Below are 24646 nucleotides of genomic sequence, written 5' to 3'. Positions count from 1 at the left end.
ATGGAAGAGACAACAGATGGAAATTATTGGCAATTAGCAAGACACACTCAATAAAGGAGTGGTTCTGCAGGTGGGGACCACAGACCACTTCTCAGTACCTATGCTGTCTGGCTGATGTTTTGGTCAGTTTTGAATGTTGGTGGTGCTTTCACACTCATGGTAGCATGAGATGGACTCTACAACCCACACAAGTGGCTCAGGTAGTGCAGCTCATCCAGGATGGCACATCAATGCGAGCTGTGGCAAGAAGGTTTGCTGTGTCTGTCAGCGTAGTGTCCAGAGGCTGGAGGCGCTACCAGGAGACAGGCCAGTACACCAGGAGATGTGGAGGAGGCCGTAGGAGGGCAACAACCCAGCAGCAGGACCGCTACATCCGCCTTTGTGCAAGAAGCAACAGGAGGAGCACTGCCAGAGCCCTGCAAAATGACCTCCAGCAGGCCACAAATGTGCATGTGTCTGTACAAACAGTTAGAAACCGACTCCATGAGGATGGTATGAGGGCCCGACATCCACAGATGGGGGTTGTGCTCACAGCCCAACACCGTGCAGGACGCTTGGCATTTGCCAGAGAACACCAGGATTGGCAAATTCGCCACCGGCACCTTGTGCTCTTCACAGATGAAAGCAGGTTCACACTGAGCACATGTGACAGACGTGACAGAGTCTGGAGACGCTATGGAGAGCGGTCTGCTGCCTGCAACATCCTTCACCATGACCGGTTTGGCAGTGGGTCAGTAATGGTGTGGGGTGGCATTTCTTTGGAGGGCCGCACAGCCCTCCATGTGCTCACCAGAGGTAGCCTGACTGCCATTAGGTACCGAGATGAGATCTGACTGCCATTAGGTACCGAGATGAGATCCCCAGACCCCTTGTGAGACCATATGCTGGTGCGGTTGGCCCTGGGTACCTCCTAATGCATGACAATGCTAAACCTCATGTGGCTGGAGTGTGTCAGCAGTTCCTGCAAGATGAAGGCATTGAAGCCATGGACTGGCCCGCCCGTTCCCCAGACCTGAATCAGATTGAGCACATCTGGGACCAGTGGCGGAGCTAGACTTTTAAAGTTGGGGGGGCCAAGGAGGAGCCAGGACTACGTCTGGGGGGGGGGCAAAATTTAAAATGTGTGTGTGCACATATATATATATATATATATATATACATATATATAAATAATTTTAAAAAAATAACCAAACTGAATATTTGGTTATCTTTTAAGCCCCTCTGTCATTTGACATGTTATAATTAACACCTTTGACTGGCGCACATGGAGACATGATAGACTTTACGCTAAGAGTTCATCGCAGAGGAAACTAAAATCAATCAAATAAAAGATCCTTTCTGAATATCATCTCATGGACACTGAACTAAATGCGTCTTTCTGACCGGGAGCTGACAGCGTGTTGAAGAGTTATGGACACCTTGGTTAGGAAGCTCTGTTTGGATAGGTAAAAATAGTTCTGGTCGGACCACAATTATTTGCCTGATGGTGGTTCGGGCTTCTAATGAGTTTACATTTAATGAGTTTGGAGCACAGAGAAAAGCTAAAGAGAATGTGATCTACTTATTGTAGTTTAAGTAGAGGAATAGCAGCTGACTGTTGAGAGAGGAAAGAAATTAAAGTGCAGATCCGTTAGGCAGAAACAAGCGCAGAGCGCTGGGCAATAAATGCTCCATCGTTACGCTCCAATTAATCACACATGAGACGACAAACGCCAAATATACAAACAATATATAGTTACACTGCTTACGTTAATGGTGTATTAAAAACAAAACCAGTAAAAACTTAACTGAGTTAATATCTCAGATTCCCTCCTCATTCTCATCTTGATAAGAACAGAGAGCAGTCCGCTGGTTTCTGTCCAGAATGTGATCAGCTGACCACTTGGTGCGCAGACAGTTTCAACTTTACGCACAGAGAACATCGTGGAGCTCATTATTAATCATACTAAGAACAACATCTGTCAGAGAATCATCTCTGATCTGGTCGCTTTAACGGACCAGAGGCTTTGGAGAGCCCAGCAGCTGATCGGCTTCTGCTGGTTTTTCTCCCGCTGAGGGATCAGGAAACGATCAAAGTTCTGCTGTCTTCTAATCACGTCATTTCGTGAAATGTTACCCGATTTCAAAAACGTTCTCGCAGAGAAACAATAAATATTTCATTTGATGACTACAAATTGGAAATAAAATGATTTTTTTCTTTGACGGACAACGAAAAAACTCCAGCGCCACCTCTGCTCCAAACTACGAACATTGTCGGCCCCTCTTCGGTTTTTTCTCTTTTTTGCGGAGGATCAATAAATAACTTATTGGTGTTTTACCATCACCACCAGGTATGAAGTGCTTTAGCCTTTGAATTGCACCACAGCGCAGCAACTGAAACACCCAGGAGAAGAATATCAGCTTGTTATGAGTATAAAGGAGGCTGGCATCGCGTCTGATAAAAATCTATTTATTTATATCATCACATGGACTTATATAAAGTTTTATACATTTTCTTTTGATATATTATTGTTTTTCTTCTTTAGATTTTAGGATGACTTAGAATGATTCCAAATAATGTACAGGAATGACCTGGTGCTGTTACATGTCAATCATCAGGGGGGGCCACTGGGGGGGCCAATCAGATGACAGGGGGGGCACTGGCCCCCCTGGCCCCCCCTCTGGCTCCGCCACTGTCTGGGACATCATGTCTCGCTCCATCCACCAACGTCACGTTGCACCATAGACTGTCCAGGAGCTGGCGGATGCTTTAGTCCAGGTCTGGGAGGAGATCACTCAGGAGACCATCCGCCACCTCATCAGGAGCATGCCCAGGCGTTGTAGGGAGGTCATACAGGCACGTGGAGGCCACACATACACACAATACTGAGCCTCATTTTGACTTGTTTTAAGGACATTACATTAAAGTTGGATCAGCCTGTAGTGTGTTTTTTCACTTTAATTTTGTGTGTGGCTCCAAATCCAGGCCTCCATTGGTTAATAAATTTGATTTCCATTGATGATTTTTGTGTGATTTTGTTGTCAGCACATTCAACTTTGTACAGAACAAAGTATTCAATGAGAATATTTCATTCATTCAGATCTAGGATGTGTTATTTGAGTGTTCCCTTTATGTTTTTGAGAAGTGTATATATATATAAATATAAAAACACTTTTTTTTTTACAGAAATAAAAAACAATTGAGGCCCTGTCAATTACTGTTAGTGTTTTTAAATTGTTTTTAGCAGTGAAAATTAAATGTTACACCTCCTAGAACAAAAAACACACATCTATATTTGTACTAAACACCTCACTAAATCTGTATGAAATGGTTCGTTCCTGCTTAGCACACTTGATGGTGACGGTGTTCAGCAGCAGTCAGTACAAGACAAGAACGACTGTGGCAGTTACTATGAGGTAAAGAAAAATAATAAAGTCATGGTTTCAAAAACATTTGAGACATAAGGGAGAGAAAAGGACAAGAGTGTGAATTTGTAACAGTTTTTCTCCAAGAGAGGTGAGTAGACTGTGTGAGATAATCAACCATTCAGCATAGCTGGCTTAGCTACAGACTACGATTTGCCTCCATAGCATTTAATGAATTAAGGAACAGAAATACCAAGATATTCATATATTTAACTTGCCCCTGTACTTTTTACCACACTTAACAAATGAGTCAGTTAGCAGCAGCTCTATCCCCCCCCAATACCAGCAAAACCTTTAACCCCCATCCCAGTGAAAAAGGTGAGCAACACTGTGTCCAATGACAAGCTAGTTAGCATCATTCCAGGGGTCCCGGATACAAGCGGCCGATATGGGTTTTCTCCGTAGGGCGTCTGGGCTCTGCCTTAAAGATGGGGTGAGAAACTCGGTCATCCGGGAGGGACTCAGAGTTGAGCCGCTGCTCCTTCACGTCGAGAGGAGCCAGTTGAGGTGGCTGGACGCCTCCCTGGTGAACTTTCTGATATATATATCAGAAAGTTGCAACTAGATCAGATGTATAATTTCAAAATAAAAGCCCATCTAAAAAGTCCTTTGTATCAGTTCCCCTCAAGTTGCCATGCCCATTGCTGAGAAACTCTGTTTCCAATGACTGCTACCACTTCTGGGTGATAGAGGGACACCTCTAGAACAGAACCAGAAAATGGCAACTAGAGCTGATGTATAATTTCAAAATAAAAGCCTATTAAAATAGTAGTTTGTATCTTTTCTCTCTTAAGTTGCCATGCCCATTGCTGAGAAACTCTGTTTCCAATGCCTGCTAGCACTTCTGGATGACAGAGGAACACCTCTAGAACAGAACCAGAAAGTGGCAACTAGATCTGATGTATAATTTCAAAATAAAAGACTTTCAAAAAAGTACTTTTTATCTTTTTCTGTCCAAGTTGCCGTGTCCATTGCTGAGAAACTCTGTTTCCAATGACTGCTACCAATTCTGGATGACGAAGGGACACCTCTAGAACAGAACCAGAAAGTTGCATAGATCTGATGTATAATTTCAAAATTAAAGCCTTTTTACCTTCATTTTCAAAAATAAGTAGAAAATGTAGTGAAGAACTGACTCACTCGTCATTTCGGATTTAACTCAATCATCTTATTTATACACAAATTTCACAGACAGACAGACAGACACACAGAGACAGACAGACACACAGAGACAGACAGACACACAGAGACAGACAGACACACAGACTAGTTATATACAAACCAGATTCCAAAAAAGTTGTGACACTAAACAAATTGTGAATAAAAACTGAATGCAATGATGTGGAGATGGCAAATGTCAATATTTTATTCACAATAGGACACAAATCAACAAATCGACTCAAAGTAGACCCACTGCTCCTCCACGTCAAGAGGAGCCAGATGAGGTGGCTCGGGCATCTGGTCAGGATGTCTCCTGGATGCCTCCCTGGTGAGGTGTTCCGGGCACGCCCCTCTGGGAGGAGGCCTCGGGGAAGACCCAGGACACGCTGGAGGGACTATGTCTCTCGGCTGGCCTGGGAATGCCTTGGGGTTCCCCCGGAGGAGTTGGAAGAAGTGGCTGGGGAGAGGGAAGTCTGGGCCTCCCTTCTGAAGCTGCTGCCCCCGCGACCCGACCCCGGATGAAGCGGAAGAAGATGGATGGAGGACATAAATCACAGATCAAGAGTTTAAACTCAGAATGTATCATTTTAAGGAAAAATTACGTTTCAAAATTTTATGACGTCAACAAATCCCCAAAAAGTTGGGACAAGGCCATTTTTACCATTGTGTGGCATCTCCCCTTCTTCTTACAACACTCAGACGTCTGGGGACAGAGGAGACCAGTTTCTCAAGTTTAGAAATAGGAATGCTCTCCCATCAGGCCTTTAACTGTTCAATCGTCTTGGGCCTTCTTTGTCGCAACTTCCTCTTTATGCAGGCTTCTGAACGGAGCGTTGATAACAACTTGGGTTATCCTTGTCCTCTCTGGTCCGGATGACATGGCGTCCCAGTGTTCCAAAAAGAACTTCAAATCGTGACTCATCTGACCACAGAACAGTCGTCCATTTTGTACTCACTTCATTTTAAATGACTCCTGGCCCAGTGCAAACGGCTGAGCTTGTGGAGCTTGCTTAGAAATGGCTTCCTCTTTGCACTATAGAGTTTCAGATGGCAGCGGCGGATGGCACGGTGGATTGTGTTAACTGATTATGCTTTTTTTTTTTTTTTTGCCATTTTCTGGTTCTTTTCTAGAGGTGTCCCTCTGTCATCCAGAAGTGGTAGCAGTCATTGGAAACAGTTTCTCAGCCATGGGCACGGCAACTTAAGGGGAAAAGATAGTCATGGCCAAAAGTTTTGAGAATTATTCAAATGTTAATAACTTCATTGCAGCCCTCCTCAAAAGGACCAGCTAACATCGTTTCAGTGATTGCTCCATTAACACAGGTGTGGGTGTTGATGAGGACAGGGCTGGAGATCAATCTGTCATGATTAAGAATGACACCACTGGACACTTTAAAAAGAGGCTGGTGCTTGGCATCATTGTTTCTCTTCTGTGAACCATGGTTATCTCTAAAGAAACACGTGCAGTCATTATTGCACTGCACAAAAATGGCCTAACACAGAAGAGTATCGCAGCTAGAAAGATTGCACCTCAGTCAACAATCTATGGCATCATCAAGAACTTCAAGGAGAGAGGTTCCATTGTTGCCAAAAAAGCTCCAGGGTGCCCAAGACAGACCAGCAAGTGCCAGGACCGTCTCTTAAAAGTGTTTCAGCTGCGGGATCGGGCTACCAGCAGTGCAGAGCTTGCTCAGGAATGGCAGCAGGCAGGTGTGAGTGCATCTGCACGCACTGTGAGGCGGAGACTCTTGGAGCAAGGCCTGGTCTCAAGGAGGGCAGCAAAGAAGCCACTTCTCTCCAGGAAAACCATCAGGGACAGACTGATATTCTGCAAAAGGTACAGGGAGTGGACTGCTGAGGACTGGAGTAAAGTCATTTTCTCTGATGAATCCCCTTTCCGATTGTTTGGGACATCTGGAAAACAGCTTGTTGGGAGAAGACGAGGTGAGCGCTACCACCAGTCTCGTCTCATGCCAACTGTAAAGCATCCTGAAACCATTCATGTGTGGGGTTGCTTCTCAGCCAAGGGAGTTGGCTCTCTCACAGTCTTGCCTAAAAACACAGCCATAAATAAAGAATGGTACCAGAATGTCCTCCAAGAGCAACTTCTCCCAACCGTCCAAGAGCAGTTTGGTGATGAACAATGCCTTTTCCAGCATGATGGAGCACCTTGCCATAAAGCAAAGGTGATAACTAACTGGCTCAGGGAACAAAACAGAGATTTTGGGTCCATGGCCTGGAAACTCCTCAGATCTTAATCCCATTGAAAACTTGTGGTCAATCATCAAGAGACGGGTGGACAAACAAAAACCTAGGAATTCTGACTAAATGCAAGCATTGATTGTGCAAGAATGGACAGCTATCAGTCAGGATTTGGTCCAGAAGTTGATTGAGAGCATGCCAGGGAGAATTGCAGAGGTCCTGAAGAAGAGGGGGTCAGCACTGCAAATATTGACTTGCTGCATTAACTCATTCTAACTGTCAATAAAAGCTTTTGTTACTCATAATATGATTGCAATTGTATTTCTGTATGTGATGAAAACATCTGACATACACACATGAAAACCAGAGGGCAGCAGATCATGTGAAAATATAATATTTGTGTCACTCTCAAAACTTTTGGCCATGACTGTACAAAGGACATTTTTGATAGTGTTTTATTTTGAAATTAGACATCAGATCTTGTTGCCACTTTCTGAATCTGTTCTAGAGGTGTTCCTCTGTCATCCAGAAGTGGTAGCAGTCATTGGAAACAACGTTTCTTAGCAATAAGCATGGCAACTTGGAGAGAAAAGATGCAAACTACTATTTTAATAGGCTTTTATTTTGAAATTATACATCAGATCTAGTTGCCACTTTATGGTTCTGTTATAGAGGTGTTTGTTCCTCTGTCATCCAGAAGTGGTAGCAGTCATTGGAAACAGAGAGTTTCTCAGCAATAAGCATGGCAACTTATATATATATATATATATATATATATATACACAGAAAGTTGCAACTAGATCTGATGTACATCAAAATAAAAGCCTATTAAAATAGTACTTTGTATCTAGTAGAGAGAGAGAGAGATATTAGATATTAATTTTTATTTTGTATTAGTTTCTCAGCACATATTTTCTTTTTTCAAATGCAGCAGCTGGAAACCTATTTTGAGTAGCTCAAACATGGACCGGGTGTGCGCTTTTATTGTGAAAGCAGCACGTAAATGGGTGTACCATAATGTCTTGAGCTACCGCACACTTGTATATTGTGTGCTGGGCCGGCTGGACGCTGAGCCGGCTAGCTTTACCGCGGTGTTATTACCGTTCCGCCGCGCTCACTTCCGCCTGTGTTGTTGACGAAAGCTAAGTGTTAGCAGCATAACGTCCAGTTTTCAAGTACGGCCTTGGAGGATTTTATTGATTCATAATAACGTTTTTGTCGTTTTTTCGGGTTACCAATACACATCCTTAAAATGACGGGAGCGATGCTTGCAGTACTGCAGCTTTTCTCCTCCCCGAGTGCTGGTTCAGAGCGAACGGCGGGATTATTTATACAGGTGAGCGGATAGACTGAACTCTGCGGCTTTGCTTTAGATGCGTAGCTTTACTGAAAATACCGGAAAATAAATTTAATCCCGGTCGCAACAAATGGGTGGCGAAGAGCATCATGACGTTGCATACCTGGGAGATGTGTTTCTGTGTGTGACAAATGCAGACAGTGTCGTATCCCATCGCTAACACACACAAACGCTATAAATGGCTGTGCATGGTGAGAGTTCATCTATTAAACTGATCGAAAATGAATACATAAACCAAAAGCTGGAAAATAGGCATTTTTTTTATAATAGACCGCCTATTTGTGAGGAGGCTATTTGTGAGGCTGCCTCTTAATTATACATTGAATATAATTTCAGATTTTTGTATAACTTTTCTTCACGTTAACTTAAAGTGAGCCATTATTGTTACAAGTTAATTTTCTAAACTACAGAAAAGTAATTGTTTGGGAAGCTCCAATGTGGAAAAAAATGAACTGATATTGATATGTGATAGTAATACTGCTGTCATGTTAGATTTACCAATGTTTTATTTTATCTTTTTTTTTATCCGATTACCCGATTAATCGTAAGAATAATCAATAGATTACTCGATTACTAAAATATTTGTTTACAACAGCCCTAAATAGCACCATAGAAGACTGCCTTGGCTATCAGACAACATAATGGTGCAAGTTCATAATTTTGTGTTTTGCCATAAAAATCCAGAAAATACCTTGAACCATTTTGTTACCATTAGACAGACGTTGATGTCCGATAGTGGTGACAAAACACACCTTTAGAGGCATAAAAAAAAAGAAATTGTTCACAGAAACTTTTCTTTGACCTTTGCTGACAAACATTACTAGTTTCCATTAGTAATTCACATATTTTTGCAATAATTTAAATAAAGTCTTCCTGTTTGAATTAGTTGGTACTGGCACATTATGGTTTCTGCAATATAAAAAAAATATAATCAAATTAATATTCTTATAGGAAGTTAAATATTCTAATTCAAAGACAAGTCAAATAAAGGGAAATTTAAATAAAATTAAAGGTTAAATAAATGCTTCACAAATCACAAACTTGTTTAGATATCTTGTTTATTTGCATTATTTGTTCTTTCAAAGGTCTTGTATATTTACATTAATTCTACTATATATTAAGTTAATGATCATTCAGACTTACCCTAAACAATCAAACCATAATAGTCTAATAAAAGCAAAGTAAGTAACTTTATCGATATATACATACGTATACATATACATACATATACATATGTATGTATATGTATGTATATGTATACATACGTATACATATAAATGTGTACTTTAATACACATTATTCAGTATTAAACATCATTTAATCATTTGTTTCTATGATTGTATTATCTTTTGTTTATTTCTATAAAGACATATCGATATCCATCCATCCATCCATTTTCTTGCACCCTTGTCCCTCAGTGGGGTCGGAACATATTGATATTACTAAACATATTTAAAAAGATGACTGCTTGATGTGCTTTGCAAAATTCTCATCAGACATGAATATCAAAATATTCTATTCCGAATCTATTCTATTTTCCCCACTAAGAATATTTAAATATGCTAAACCATTCATCAGTCAATTCAAAAATACTTTAAAAATATTTTTTTTGCAAATGTAGCTATGATAGCTGTTAGAATAATGGTTACAGCAAAAAATTGTGAAAATCTGTTTAGTATTTAGCGAGTTATGGTTGATTAAATGCGCTGACACGTCATTGCACCTGTCAAACATATAATCCATGTTTGACAGGCTGAGTGGTGTGGTCGACCGCTCCAAGATGGCCGCCCTTAATCTCTTCAGCAACAATAGGCAAGAGCGGTTTGGTTGACTACCAGGAGACATCCATCCATTATATACACCTATGGTGGGGGTCCCAACAGGATCCCGATTTCCACCACCACAATTTTGCTGGCCGTGGTATTTACTATATTCTATTTTGCTTAATAGTTACATTTAGTTTTTATGTGTCAGTCAGAAGTGAGACAAGTGTTGGACATTTTTGAAAATACAGAACAAATTGCGTCCTGTACTGCTTCAATACTGGACGCAACATTTAATTGTCAAATATGGGATGATTCCATATTTTACAGGACGGGTGGCAATGCTAGGTGAAATAGAACATGTAAATTATGTCAAAATTAAATTGGTGCTCCACAGAAGTAGTCTTTCACGTGGAGATATAATTTGAATTGTATGTAGTGCTTTAGTACTAGCTTCGCTAAATACCATGTTAGTGTAGCATTTTAACCCTAGTGGAACAGATGTTTAGGATTAGTGCTCGATTGGAATTGATTCTATTGATTCACCCACATGTCCCAATCATTGTGTCAAGCAACTACACATTAACACTACAATGAATCTAGTGTTAATGTATGTTTACATTTATACATGGAAACATACATGCACGTAGGCCTGTCACAATAATCACTTAATCGCATGATAAATGAAAATTATCGAACCCATTTTAATTTATCACCGTTATCGTTTCTTCCTATTGTTGACACTGGATGAAAAAAGGCTCACCTCCGGGACTCTCCACGGACCCTTCCCTTCTTCATTTCCTTAGCGTAAGGGAGGAGATTCTCTGTCTAAACCTAATGATTATTGAAGGGCAATATGGTATACAGACTTCATAATCTGTACTCTTTTGGTTGAATGTAGTTTTTATTTCCACTTTGGTTTTATGCGTTTAGTTTTTAATCAAGTGCTTTTTTGTTAACAGAAACTGAGAGTCCATTTTATTTTTGTTTTAAGTCGTTTTGTTTACCAGTACCAGTGTTCTTTTGAAAATAAACTATTTTTGTCAGGATGTACTTGCATTATTATGTCATTACCATTACATTAGTTTAAAATGGTCTTCAAACAATATTATTGTTTATTGCAATAATCGCTCAGCAAAATTTGTTATGATAGGCCTATATACAGGCATAGTAGAGATGTGCCGATCAGGTTTTTTCCTGCCGATACCGATCACCCATGAGGGCCGATCACCAATACCGATCACATAATTTTCTTTTCTTTTTTTTTTTTTCCATAAACACTACCGGTTACATTATGTGGAAAAAGGAACCATGAATTCACCTTAATTTAGACAAAAACTTGTTTTTAATAACTTTTTCCAAGAAGAAAACTAAACAAAACAGGCATTCTGCAAATTGTACTGCTATCGGTAATACTATCTTTAACAGACTGATAACATATGAAGGCTCTGAAGAGGCTAAATAATGCAAAAAGTTAAAAATAAAACCTCTCAACATTGCCAAAAAATTCAAGTATAAAACGTAACATTCAAAGGCAAATACAGGTTCCATTACAATAAACAATCCAGAGTTACTGAATGAAAACTTCCTGATAGCATGGCGGCTAGCTGATTACTGCTAGTTCTGAGTGGCTGTTTCTGACTGAGTGGAGTAATTATGCAAAACAGGGAGGAGATCAATTATTTTTTTAGAGATGATCTGTCTCACGTTAGGACAGCGAAAGTTTTAATACGTCTGTAAATATATTTTTTTAGGTTAGATGCTGCAGCTTTAAGCAGAGGTTTGGTGTGAGAGTCACTACCAGGTGGAGCAGAAGTGGCGCTCCGTCTGAAATATTACTACCTGTAGCGCGTAGCAGCGGTTCAACAGCGAGAACAGAACCAGCGTCTTACATCGCAGCTCGAAGACTTAAATAATTTTGCGGGTTATTTGTTTAGTTTTCTGACCGTCATGCTAATCCGGGTGAATGTTTGTAGCTGTGCGCTGCTTTACCTGCCATCTGATCCTCCATATGTCTTTTTTACTGCAGTGAGCCTCGATGTAGCCAAACTCCGTCAAGTATGCCATTGTTTTTATGTTGTATTAGCTTCGTTGTGTTGATGCATTTTGACGTGCTTCAATTTTCCGCCGCAACACGCAAACTTCCCCATTCACTCAGTGCGTTATAGTTCCACATCGCTTAGGATTTGTTGCTGCGCATTTACGCAGTGTGAAGGAAAGAGGAGACCAGCTGCACAGGCAGGCTGCGAAATGAGATGCAGGTGATCGGTATCGGGAACAAGAGCCAATGATTGCCGATCACCGATCATGCACTTTTTCACGAAAATCAGCCGATTATGATCGGTGGCCGATCGATCAACACACCTCTAATGCATACTCATACAGAATTGAAGATGTATAAAAATAAACTGTAAATAAATTTATAACAATCAATACATCTACTTTAACGAAATGCACACAATAAATATATACCCAGTATGAACACATCTATTCATACATACACAACAATATACATAACACAAAAGTCCCATTTAACATATCTGAGAAGGGGTAGAAAGTAGTAATTTATTTAACCCTATCCGTTCCCCAATACACCCTAAATACAATAAACATACACCTATAATTAGTACCCAAAATAATCTAGTATTGTTCCATTGCTAAATTTTATAGCTCAAAATTCACTTCCAGAGACATTCACATCCATCTCCATACCAATACTCGTAGTCATTCACACTCCCATACATTGTGCTGCACTCTTTACACCATAACCACCAAAGTCCAGTCTGCCCCCACCCAACCCCCAAAATGACAGTTCAATAGCAGACAAAGAGATACCAGGAAAAGCTAAGGATTCCCAACCTGCATTGTGAACCATTCTGATAGCTTTTTTCTGGAGTGTGCACAACAGTCTGAGCGAGGACTTGTTTGCATTTCCCAGACTTCCACACAATAATTAAAATATGGCAAAATAAGTGAACAATATACAGTATATAGTGCGTTATTATTCAATAAATGTCTAGCTTTACTGAAGACTGCAATACTTTGATACTTTGGCTTGAATATGTTGAAAGTGAGGTTTCCAGCTGATCAATTTTGAGCCCAAAATTAGGGATATACAGTCTATGTCTGTGTACTCCAAGGCTTTGTAGAAACTAGTATGGTTGGGTGTGATGTCTGCCCAAAAATAAATAAAATCTAAAAACTTAACTCCAAATCTTCCCAGAAATAATAAAAAGATCATTCTGTCCTCTATGATTTAGAAACGAGGTTTTGCACCCAACTTGCATTTTAAATGTATAAACAGTAAAGAGCTGTGTGTTTACAGACATTAAATAAAGAACTTCTGCTTTAAAGACTTGGATGTGCCATTTAGCCTTTGCCATTTTTGCTATTAATAGACAAAAACAAAAAAACAAAATGAAAAAAAAAAAACATAAAAACTGCAAGGACAGATTTGCACCATCAGCAAAGCTTGTCAGTTGCATGTGTGAAATGTCATCTTCTTTTGACTTCCATGTTTACACATCAGAGCATCTGCATAGACTAGATGTCCTCACACCTCAGTAATTCTGCCATGATTTAAATAGAGTGGCCTTTTACAAGCTTTGTCGATGTTGATCAGATACAAAAGAAAGTAGAATTTTAGGTCACAGTTGGTTTATTGCCAATTTTCAAGCATGGTCTGAACATTAAGGGAGCAGTTTTCTGCCAAACCAACTGCAGAAACAATTGTCCAGGCTCATATTGGCCTTTACAAGAGGTCAAATCTCGTCAACTCTTTGATCTTTACTTCATAAATTATCAAAGCAAAAACTATGCGCTTTCATGGGAATTATTAAAGTCACTACAGTGATGCAACACAAAGATCTTCAGTGGGAATACAAACTCACAGCAGTTACAGAGAAGCTCAGCATGATTCAAGTTGGTGGAAGAGTCCTCTTGGTACCAGTCATTCTAGCTCACTGTACGAAGCCTGAATTAGAATTTTTGGCCGGAATAGATGAGGAAGTTTCCCTGTCAACTCTATACAGATAAGCTAACAGAATAAGGTTGTAAATACAAGTTATTGAAGGAAACACAAAAAATACATTAATGCACGTGGTCATGAGTGTCGCTGTAGGCTGGACGGAGTGATGCAGAGGTCACATGTTCCATACAGGAAACTGAGCTCCACAACAATTTGTTTCTACCACTACTGACACACACTGAGCAGCTATGAGAAAGTTTACAGACCACAAGCCAAAGTGTAATCTAAAATACTTAATGGAACTCATGTTGGATTTACTCTCCATATCACAATGAGAAGCTCTTAAGTCAAATTTTAATAAAACATAACTGAAACCAACACTCCCTTGTTGGGATGCCAACAAGTGCTGGGATCGTCCCACTGTGACGCACCAAGACCTTAAGCCGTTTTCACACCTAACAGTCTGGTAGACTCGGTTCAATTGCAGACAAAAATTATAACGTCTGTTACATTTTCAGTTGGTGTGGTTCACACTGCACCATGTCAAATTAACCAAACCATTTAAAAAACCTGTGGTGGTGCTGTACCAAGAGCCACTGCAGGAAAAGACACAAAAACCTCTGAAGACGACACTGAACCATACCCGTCAAGTTTTGGGCTTGAGAATATCGGAAATGTCACCATCCGGTGCTACTGTCGGTGTGGGATGGAGAGACCAACAGGAGAGCGGGGGCTTGGACGGAACTAGCAGGCAGCACAATACAGAATATTTACAGGAAAATAATGATGGAGCATGGCAGGAAAGGGAGGTAAAACAAAACAACTGTAGTTTCCCAGACTAAATGGGAGACTTGACAGGTATGCACTGAACATTTCTTTTTCAGGAAATTTTAGCAAAAAGGAAATGGCATGAGATTTTAGCGGTTGTAATCTGTGGTCCATTTGCATTCATATATGCATTTGAACCACACCAGAGTTCACGTCAACCGAATAGAGACCGAGGGGTACCAGAGTTTGCTTTTTTTTTGTCTGCATCAGAGTTCGATTGTGCATTCACACTTCAGCAAACAAACTAAAGTTGGATTAAAGTGGACTAAACAGGGCTGGTGTGAATGTCCCCTTAAAGCCACAACAAGCTCAACTAATTCCATTAGCAAGCATTTGAGTTAAAGAAGCCACATGATCTCATCCTTAAGAGTTTTCAATACTATTGCATAACAACCAAAACATGACTGATGAAACCCTACCACAAACTATCTGGTGAAATAACTGGAATGCCGTTACATGCCCAAAGTTCTCACCGAGTTTCAGCCAATGTAGGAACAATCTTAATTCAAAATAAACTAACTACAAAATGTGCAAGTAGACCATTTGTTTATCACTCACAGCTCGATGAGGTCAAGTCATACTTTGATGAACTGGTGTAAACTTCCATTTGTAGGCAGAAACTAGAATCCCAGTTAAATCTCGTGTTTGAATACAGAACAGAAGCAACTTAATAAGAGTGTTATTTTTGTAATTGGGGGACAGGGGAAGGAGAAAAGATGTCTGCTTGAAAATAGCAAACCAGATTTACAAAATCAGCTCAGCCACAAAGGCCAAACAGAGGTGGCTCCATAATGTGTCAGTGTATGACTACATACTTTAAACTGGCATTGCAGAGTCAGCCGAGCGTCATTCATGTCAATGCTGAGCAAATGCATCACTTCTATCTCTACAACTAAAAGTTACAACATCTCTTGTTTTGGTCTTTAAGAAACTTAGTTTCTCGATGAAATGATCACCTGCACATAGATAGGCACCAGCAACCCTCCCGACCCCACTAGGGACAAGGGTGTATAGAAAATGGATGGATGGATTTTAATGCAGTATTAAACATGTGTCACCACATTATTGGCACAAACAGCATAAATAATTTTTAAAAATCCTGGAAGATTATGTGCAATAACACTATATTTGCAATAGATTGTGCGTTCCTAGCAGACTGTTATGAACCACTTAGCCCATGGTACACGAAGGTCCTTGGCTTCATAAAAAAAATCAAAGGAATCAATTTTTAGAGCAACTAAAGGTGAATTCACACTAGCCCCATTTCATCTGCTGACTAATTTGTCTGGTTACAAAGTCAGGTTTGTTTGGGGAAGCATGAATGCGCCATCGATCCTGGATGTGGAACAAAAAAGTTAACTGTGGTCCGCCTAAAGACTAAGTGGTTTGGTTGAAGTAAACTCTTGCTCCGTTTGAATGCATATGTGGGGATCCCTCCAAAAGCAGGACGCATACTACTCTATCAATACAGTGCATTCTGGGCAAATGCATCCAAAACAAACAAGCTAGCAGGAGAATTTGCTTGTGGATTATTATCAAAGATAAAAGAGAAATCCTACAACTGCTAAAATCTCACACCTCTTCATTTTTGTATAATCCATCCTGATCATTGAACTGGTGATAATTTTGGAAAGAACTCTGCAATTACATAACAGACTTCTAATTGTCTTCTTTAATTCCTGTTCCAATTCAAAACCATTTCACTCAGGGGTGTGACAGTGGACACATCTTAAAGATGCAGGATACCAACCCTTGAGGACTGGATTTAAAGACCTCTTCTCTAGAGTTTGTAGGAACAGCTAACTCGGCGATGTCCAAAGTCAGTCATTTGGTTCTCTCCCTGGTTTAACACACATGGATCAAATAATAGCTCATTTGCAGGTTTCTGCAGAACATCAACATGCTGAGGAGGCGCCAACTACCACTGGGGAGAGCACGAAAACATGCAAGATACCAGCCCCTGAGGACCAGGTCTGGAATTATCTAGATCTATCAAAGAAACTCAACATATTCCATTTTTCAAATCTACCGTTTGTTGGCTATCTGTGTTCCGTTTTGCTCAATGCTATACTATGTGTTGCTTTTGATGACCAGCTAAGAAAAGATTTTTTTTAAAGTATTAATGCAAATCATGTGGCTTTGAAGCAATTAAAACCTGAACAGTACCAGAAAGTTCTCAAGATACTTGTTGCTTAGAGCAACAAGTTCAATGCGGTAAAAATCTGTTACCGCATTGTAACAGAGGTGACTTTCTGATAAAGCTTTCAATCCATGTGCATCTTCAAGTCCAACTAAATGCAAGTGTTATACCATTACTTGAAACATAGTAAGTGCCACTTTCCTCAGCTCCTATAAGGTGGCAGGAGCAAAGACACTATGCCTTCTGGACAGGACTTTTGCAATTTCATAAGAAATTCCAGGAAGTCCTGATAGTGGAAGGGACCTGTCAGATTACCTTAGCAAAGGTTTAAAAATCAGTCTCTGCCCTCTTCTGCTCTGCAGTGAAAGGTTTGTTTGATTGACAGACCGGCCCACCAGGTCAAGTCTGCACGTTAGCAGTTAACAATATTCATCCCACTGTTCCCAACTCAGTGCTATATCAGTCACTTTCTTGCTATATTTAGCAATATTTCAGACAAAAAATAATATCAGCCAAAATCGGCAGGTCAGGCTTTTAAAAGATTGGTAACCAGGGATCGGCCAGAAAACTGCAATCGGTGCAGCCCAAATTAAGATGGAATATATATACACACATATTCATGACATTCTTTGATTTAATACATTTCTCTTAAGCGCAACTAAAAATTTTATTTATACCAGGTGAGTCTTTCTCCCCTGAGAATGTGGATCGGTACTGGACTGATTCTGTGCCTTCAAATGATTTTAACAGAAGTTTCACATAACTTGCCACTGCAAAAAGTCTCCTTTCAAAAACAAGAAAAAGTACAAAAATAGGGTATAATTTTCTTAAAATAAGAACAATTATCTGCCAACAGAACAAGAAAATTTATCTTGTCAAGATTTTTCAAAACGAGAAAAAATATCTAACCAAGATGAACCTACAAATATCTTAAAATTTGTGTATTTTTACTTAAAACAATCCAATTTTACTTATACGAGTAAGATCTTATTTTAAGAAAAATAATCTCAAGAAAATGTTACTTGACATTGTATTTCTTGAAATCAGCACGTATATGCCCAAAACTAGTTTACTTTTATTGTTGCATAGGATTAAAATATATATTTTGTCATTGTTTTACTTAAGGTTCTTATGCTAAGGCAAAAATTCAAAAATTTATCCTGGCAATACTGAAACAAGAGATTTTATTGGCTTGCTGAAATGAAGACACGAGTTCAATTACCTTTAACATCTTTATTACGTTTAAGTTTCACATTAACACAATAAAACATGACTACTGGTCAGAATTTAAAGTCTGGATGGGTATCTGAATCTGAAATAATCCTGTAAAATGACAGAACAATGAAGATCTGACACATCTGCCACACTCATAAGATGCCCTAAGAGTCAAACAAACCAAATTGTCCAAAGCAAAAATAAACTTGGGATTAGATGTCACCAATAGGAGCTTACTCCGCTATGAACTTCTTCCAATCAACCATAGCCTTTTATATGTGGAAGTCTTGTCTCAGTTATGGACACCGTAACTGAGACAAGACTCAGTCTTGTCTCTGTTACGGCCACTCCTCTCTGTCAGCAGCACAGAGGGGAGTGGCCACACACACACGCATGCTGAAAGGTGTAGTAGCTATGATGTCCTCCTTTCAGAAGATCAGGGCAGGTATGGTTCCAATGGCCAGTAGAAAGTTGGTTTCATGATCACCACAAAGCTGGAAAGTGGTGTTGTTTGATTGAAGTTGTTGGGTCATCTGCTAATTGGAGCACAGACAGAAAAACAATCACAAAACAAACCACGTTTTAGGGACTAATCGGTGTAATGTTGAATAATCATAAATTTCTTACCTCAAGAATGTGAAGGACAGTGTCACTTGCAATTCCCAAAGTTTCTTGTAGATGGTGCAATATGTGATTGGAGACGTGTCTGGTATAGGCTTCGCCATTCGCAACAGTTTGGTTTACTTGAAAAATAAAACAAGTCTTATTTTAGTTCATGTGCTTAATTACAATATTACATAAATTCAAGATAGCAAGACAGTCATTTTAATTAAATCAAACTAGGACTAGTTAAATTCACAAATCAAAAATAGTGTTTAAAATATCCTGGTAACAGTGTGGAATATCTAACCTAGGCTTTTAGACTCATTGCATTTAAGTTTTTAAATTACAGCACATCAAACACCCTCAAAGTTAGTGAAATACTAGGCGGAATTTCCCTTTAACCATTTCCCGAATCAGAAGCTACGAATGAGAAGCCACCTTAGCCATGTTAAAAAAACGGAAGCTACCAAAAACTCGTGTCGATATTATTTTTAAGCCACAGCTATTGTGGTTAATGACTGTTCAAAGCTCATATTCACAAGAGCGGCTCTTTAACCCGCGGGTGAAAATTGGCATATCACGACATGCTAACTAGCTTCACAGTTAGCTCATCTTAGAAAGACAGACAACTTTAAACTTACCTCCGAGTACAGCAGCTGTAGGGCCTATACACGTAAAAAAAGTTCTCCATTTTCATCCATGTCTAACCGAGATTAGAAAATTTACCAAAAGAAAACCTTATAAAAGTACAGTAGATAATAGCTTAGTTAAGCTGTTACAACTGAATTAACTGTTAATGAGGGCAGTTAAATATCTGGCGTAGCCGTTAGTGATGTGCGGATCGATACTGAAATATCGATTCTTCCGATACCAGAACTTAATTCTTTAAAATCTATTGTCAGATCCAAGGATCAATACTTTCAACACTTTAGTAATTTGAGGTAATGTAGATTAACAAGAGCACGTTAGAAAGTAACTAAATTATTGAGATCTTGCCTAAATGAAACGTTGTTAATGAGAACTACTTTTTCTTCCGCCTGGTAAGTGTATAATGTGAAAGAACGTAATCCCCAAGCGCAGCGTGCTGCTGATGCTCACTCACTCAGAAATGAACATGTTGACAGATTATAAAAGTGACATGGAGCCATTTCAGATGTCATTTTATAGTAGTTTTACCAATTAAACAAGGATGTATTTAGTAGGGTTATTACTCTACTAGTTTTCTTTGTTTTTTAGTTTGCAACACCATTTTCACATATTTTGTATATTTCTGCTGAATTAAAATAGCTTATAGTAAACGAGATTGTTGTCTCAATGTACTTCTGAGTTTAAAATGAGTGCATCAGAGTACATTGTGTTCTTTTTATAAAGCAAAGATATGGATTACATTTTTTTATTTAATTAAGAAACAAATTAACTGCCTTTGCACAAAGTATGGGTTCTGTATTGCCAATACCAGCTTAAATTTTAGACCGGAAAGAAAATCTGTTGTATAGAACATTACTACTACCTCACTGACATTTTGGGCGCTTTCCCATTTGGATTGTATGTCATAAAAGGGATGACAAACATGATGAAAAAAATTTTGTTCAAACTTATAAAGTGAGAATTTGAAATATAAACCAAAAATTTAAATATTTATCATGACATTGAGCTAATCAATGTTGTTGATTCTAATCTCATTGTGTGGAATACCAGCCATTTCAAATCACATCAATAGAAATTTCATGACATGTCAGTAAGAGGTCCCACATCTTGCATCAAGAAGATCAGATTAAGGTCCATAGCAGATGGAAACATGCCAAGAATTATCTTGATATATAAATTGATATTGTCTCTGAAATTGTGTTAAATGTCAACCGTTTAAATATTAAATTATAATTTCCAGTACACTCTGCCAACTTATACAAGAGTATAAGTTCATGTTTTTTTGTTTTTTTTTTCATTGACAATAACACAAAGGATTCCATTTGGACATGGTTTGTTTTAATTATCCAAAGACATTTTATGAAGTAAGTGATTTCTCTTTGTGCTTGAAATAAGAACATTTTACTTGTATAAAATAAGTTCTAGACTTGAAGTTTGATTGGTAAATATTGATATTCTAGATTCTAGCACATATTTACTCATAATAAGTAATATTTTCTTAATATCAAGCTTTTATATCTTACTGAGATAATTAAGTACAAAAACACTTAAAATAAGAAAAATATTCTAACATAAACCCCTTTTGGTGAGAAAAATGATCTTGTCAGAAAGAAAACAAGAAAAATCTCCTTAATTTAAGATATTTAATCTTACTAAGATTTCAGTTTTTGCAGTGAGAAGTTGATGCAAAAATAATGTTTGTTTCAGCCACAAAATGATTATGCTCAGCAGCAAACAACATATTCTCCAACTACAGCATAGAGTAGCTTATCAATGTAGCATCTATGTTGCCTGACCTAAAAACACTTAAGGTCGAGCAACATAGTCAAACATTGTCAATATTTGACAATGTCAAATATTGAGAAGTTTTAATTATTGTTATCAAACTGCATCAAACACGGCGTTCTGAAGCCAAAAATACCTCAGAAATATACAGAGCCAACCATGAGAATCAACTCATTTAAAATTTAAACTCAGTTTCACACAAACACAAAGACCCTGTTGAACTGGACCGTTACAGTTCAACAGGGTCTTGAACTGGACCATTCCAGGTCGGCATCAAGCTAATTCTCTATTAGCAGCATTACAAATCTTTTACATTACATTACCAAGGCACATTAAAACAAACCTTTATCTTGGGTTTTTCTATTCTTCCTCTTTCTTTTCTCCCTCTCTGAAGAATAAGTCCTTTTTTGAGACATTGTTTTGCTTACTTAACTTTTGACCGGAGCTTTGGACGTTTGGATGCGCACTACTCATTGCATGGCAGCTCATGTTACCAGTGACGCGTGCGGTACCTACCCCTGCCACTAGGGGCCTCCAAGAGCTTTTTCTTTTTTCTTTTTATCCATAAAATAATGATTTCTACATACATTATCAAATATATATTATTGTAAAAACAAATCAATTCATAGTGAAAGTGTGTTTTTGATATTATAAAGACAGAAATTACTAAAAAAGAAAATCAGCTCCACTGACCCTTAGTGGCCCTGGGGCCCTTAGCGGTTGCTTAGTTTGCTTATGCCTTGGGCCGGCCCTGCTTAAGAGTAAGAATAGATTCATTGCATTCCACAAAACTGTGCTCTGCAAATGGATGAAGTTATTCATTCATCAGCAAACTTTATTAACAGACTATGGTCCATAAATCAAAAACAGGGCAAAAGAGAATAAAAAGATACTGAAAACCTTTTTTTATTAAAAAAAGATTAATTTAATTACAGAGATTATCATCTCTGTAATCTCTGGAGTTTAAATAGGACCATAGTGCTTCCTCTGTCAGAGGATTGACACAAAGTAGGTTCTTTGAAGACAATAAAACTACCATTTTTAATACAATTACCCAAAGTTAAACACAGTGACGTAACTACATATTATTCAGGTGGATGGGAAAACATAACAGTGCCCCTCTCCCCCACCCCCCCAAGAAAGGTTGAAGGAGCGTGGAAAACATATGCTCGCTCTTCTATGTAGGGTTTGTACATCTACTCTGGGAGTCTGTCTCAGCAGTCATGAACCTCAGTGCACATCACTGAGGGGAACAAATGTTCTGCAAAGTAGGGGGCGCTGACCCAAATGCAAAAATCAAACTACTGACTCAGGAAACGCTCATTTAAGTATTTTATAACCTACTTTTTATGCAATGCTGTGAGCAGCTGATAGGAAACCATTGTGCTGCAATCCATTAACGTAATGTCTTGGCATGTGATGATTGTTAAGCAACTTCATAAATTTCATGATTACAGAACTGTACATGATTGCAAACCGATTTTTCACAGCTAAAGCAGCATTTTGTCTTGGAGGTTGGGAACAATCAATGCAACTTGCATGCATTACATTTTAAAGCATTCTAAGCCGATTTATCCTAAGGGCGGTTTTTAATATATACCAACCAGAAAATGTCAAAACACTGCCACCAAGTCTGACGCTTACATGGCAATTCAAAACACATGCCTTAGCCCAGCCACGTCGTTCCGAACAATCATGGAGTTTAAATAGGACCATAATCTTTATGCAGACAATATTTATGGGTGGATAAAAGCAACGACAAGCTAGATAACTCTAATGGTTTCTAAACCCTTCTAAAAGTGACCTCAGAGTTTTTCAGTCTCTAATAAACAAGCCTTAGTGACTCGCCATCACCGCTGGAATTACTCCCAGCTGCTTTCAAGAAGTTGACAACTTCTCTGGCTTGTTGAGGCGAACTCAAGTCTCGCCTTTCCGTTTCGCCGAGACTACGTTTCGCTGCCTCCCCACACCAAGACCTTCATAAAAAGTCAGAAATAATGTCTTTTTTAGCTTACCTCTGTAAGTATGAAACGCTCGGCACGGTTAATAATCCTCCATGATCGTCAGTGATGAGGAGCTCCGCGCAACCAATCCTGAGGTCTGCAGAGGAGAAGTGGCAGGAGGCGGGCGGCCTCACCCACAGCCCCACATAAACTAGGCTGCGCGCTGTTAGCTGGGAGTTTTAATGGGAGGACACGTTCAGCCTACCCAAGATTAAGGGCAGTTATGTCAACTCCAGTATGTGCTTTACAAATAGAATCAGGAGAAATGCCAATGTATCCGAAGACAACAGATAATGATTTTTTTTTTTATTTCCTTTATTTAACCAGGTAAACCCCGTAGAGATCCAGATCTCATTTTCAAGAGGGACCTGGGAAGAAGTCTGCAATACACAGCAACGGTTAATTATTGGATACATTTGAAAGGACATAATGAAGATCATCCAGTATTAGAAAATTGTTGGGAAAGAGGAAAGGAACAAATTAATAGATTTGGGTGGGTTGGGGATGACCCAAAAACATTTAATGCATATAACAAATAATTTAGTCCAATAGTACTGTGGCCTTTGAGACCTACATGGACATGGAAATACATTAGACAGATCATTATCAAATACTAAGAAAAGAAATATTACAGATATTTTCCAAGAATTTTATAATTAAATCCAGAATAAATATGATTATTTGCACATTTATACCCAGATAGCACAGAGTGATTGAAACAACATTGAATCAATGTCAGCCAGAAACATTGAATCAACGTTGAATGCTGACATTGAAACATTGAAAGTGGTCGGTGACTTGTATGTTGAATCAACGTTAGCGTTTCAACCATAACTGACATATCAATGTTGATTCAACCATCATTTGTATGTCAATTTACATGCATATTTGTGTTGATATTGGATTGAATCAGTTAGGAATCAACATTGAGTGTGCAGAACCTTCATCTGAATGTGGTTCTGCACACATATTTCTGTTTATTTTACATTGAATCAACACTCATTTGACTGTGGATCTGCATGCATATTTGTGTTGATTCTACATTGAATCAGTCAGGAATCAATGTTGATTCAACCATCATTTGAACGTGGATCTGGACACATATTTCTGTTGATTTTACACTGAATCAGTTACAAGTCAATGTTGATTCAACCTTCATCTGAACATGGATCTGCATGCATATTTGTGTTTATTATACATTGATTCAGTTAGGAATTAATGTTGATTCAACCTTCATCTGAACATGGATCTGCATGCATATTTGTGTTGATTCTACATTGAATTAGTTAGGAATCAACATTGATTCAACTTTCATCTGAATGTGGCTCTACATGAAGATTTGGGTTGATTTCATATTGAATGAAAGCTAAGGATTTATGTATATTTTTAGGTCTGATAGGTCTGCATCATAACCATACCACTAAAAGTTTCTTTACTGGTGTTAAACACTATATTATTGACAGATCATGGGTAAACTGTGTACAAAAGTTTAAAAATGAAATGACAACATAGGTTTGATATAACATTTTATACAAGAAAAGAAGGACAGATCTTTTAACCTATTTGACT

General features: G+C 38.8%; 1 protein-coding gene across 3 annotated transcripts in view; it reads right to left on the bottom strand.

Annotated features, from left to right (window-relative positions):
- Positions 1–23241, bottom strand: part of wipf1b (WAS/WASL interacting protein family, member 1b) — a 59020-nt gene extending 35779 nt beyond the window's left edge. For 2 of the 3 annotated variants that reach the window (XM_008429116.3, XM_008429120.3), the window contains exon 1: positions 23090–23241. The gene's annotated coding sequence lies outside the window, so the exon portion shown is untranslated. The remainder of the gene's footprint in view (positions 1–23089) is intronic. The other variant, XM_081616238.1, reaches the window with a different exon arrangement.
- Positions 23242–24646: the final 1405 nt, after the last annotated feature.

This window comes from Poecilia reticulata, chromosome 15, assembly GCF_904066995.2.
Source record: "Poecilia reticulata chromosome 15, P_reticulata-male-v2, whole genome shotgun sequence".
NCBI classification, from domain to species: domain Eukaryota; kingdom Metazoa; phylum Chordata; class Actinopteri; order Cyprinodontiformes; family Poeciliidae; genus Poecilia; species Poecilia reticulata.
The sequence above is the reverse complement of the archived record's forward strand: the minus strand, read 5'-3'. Positions and strand labels throughout refer to the sequence as shown.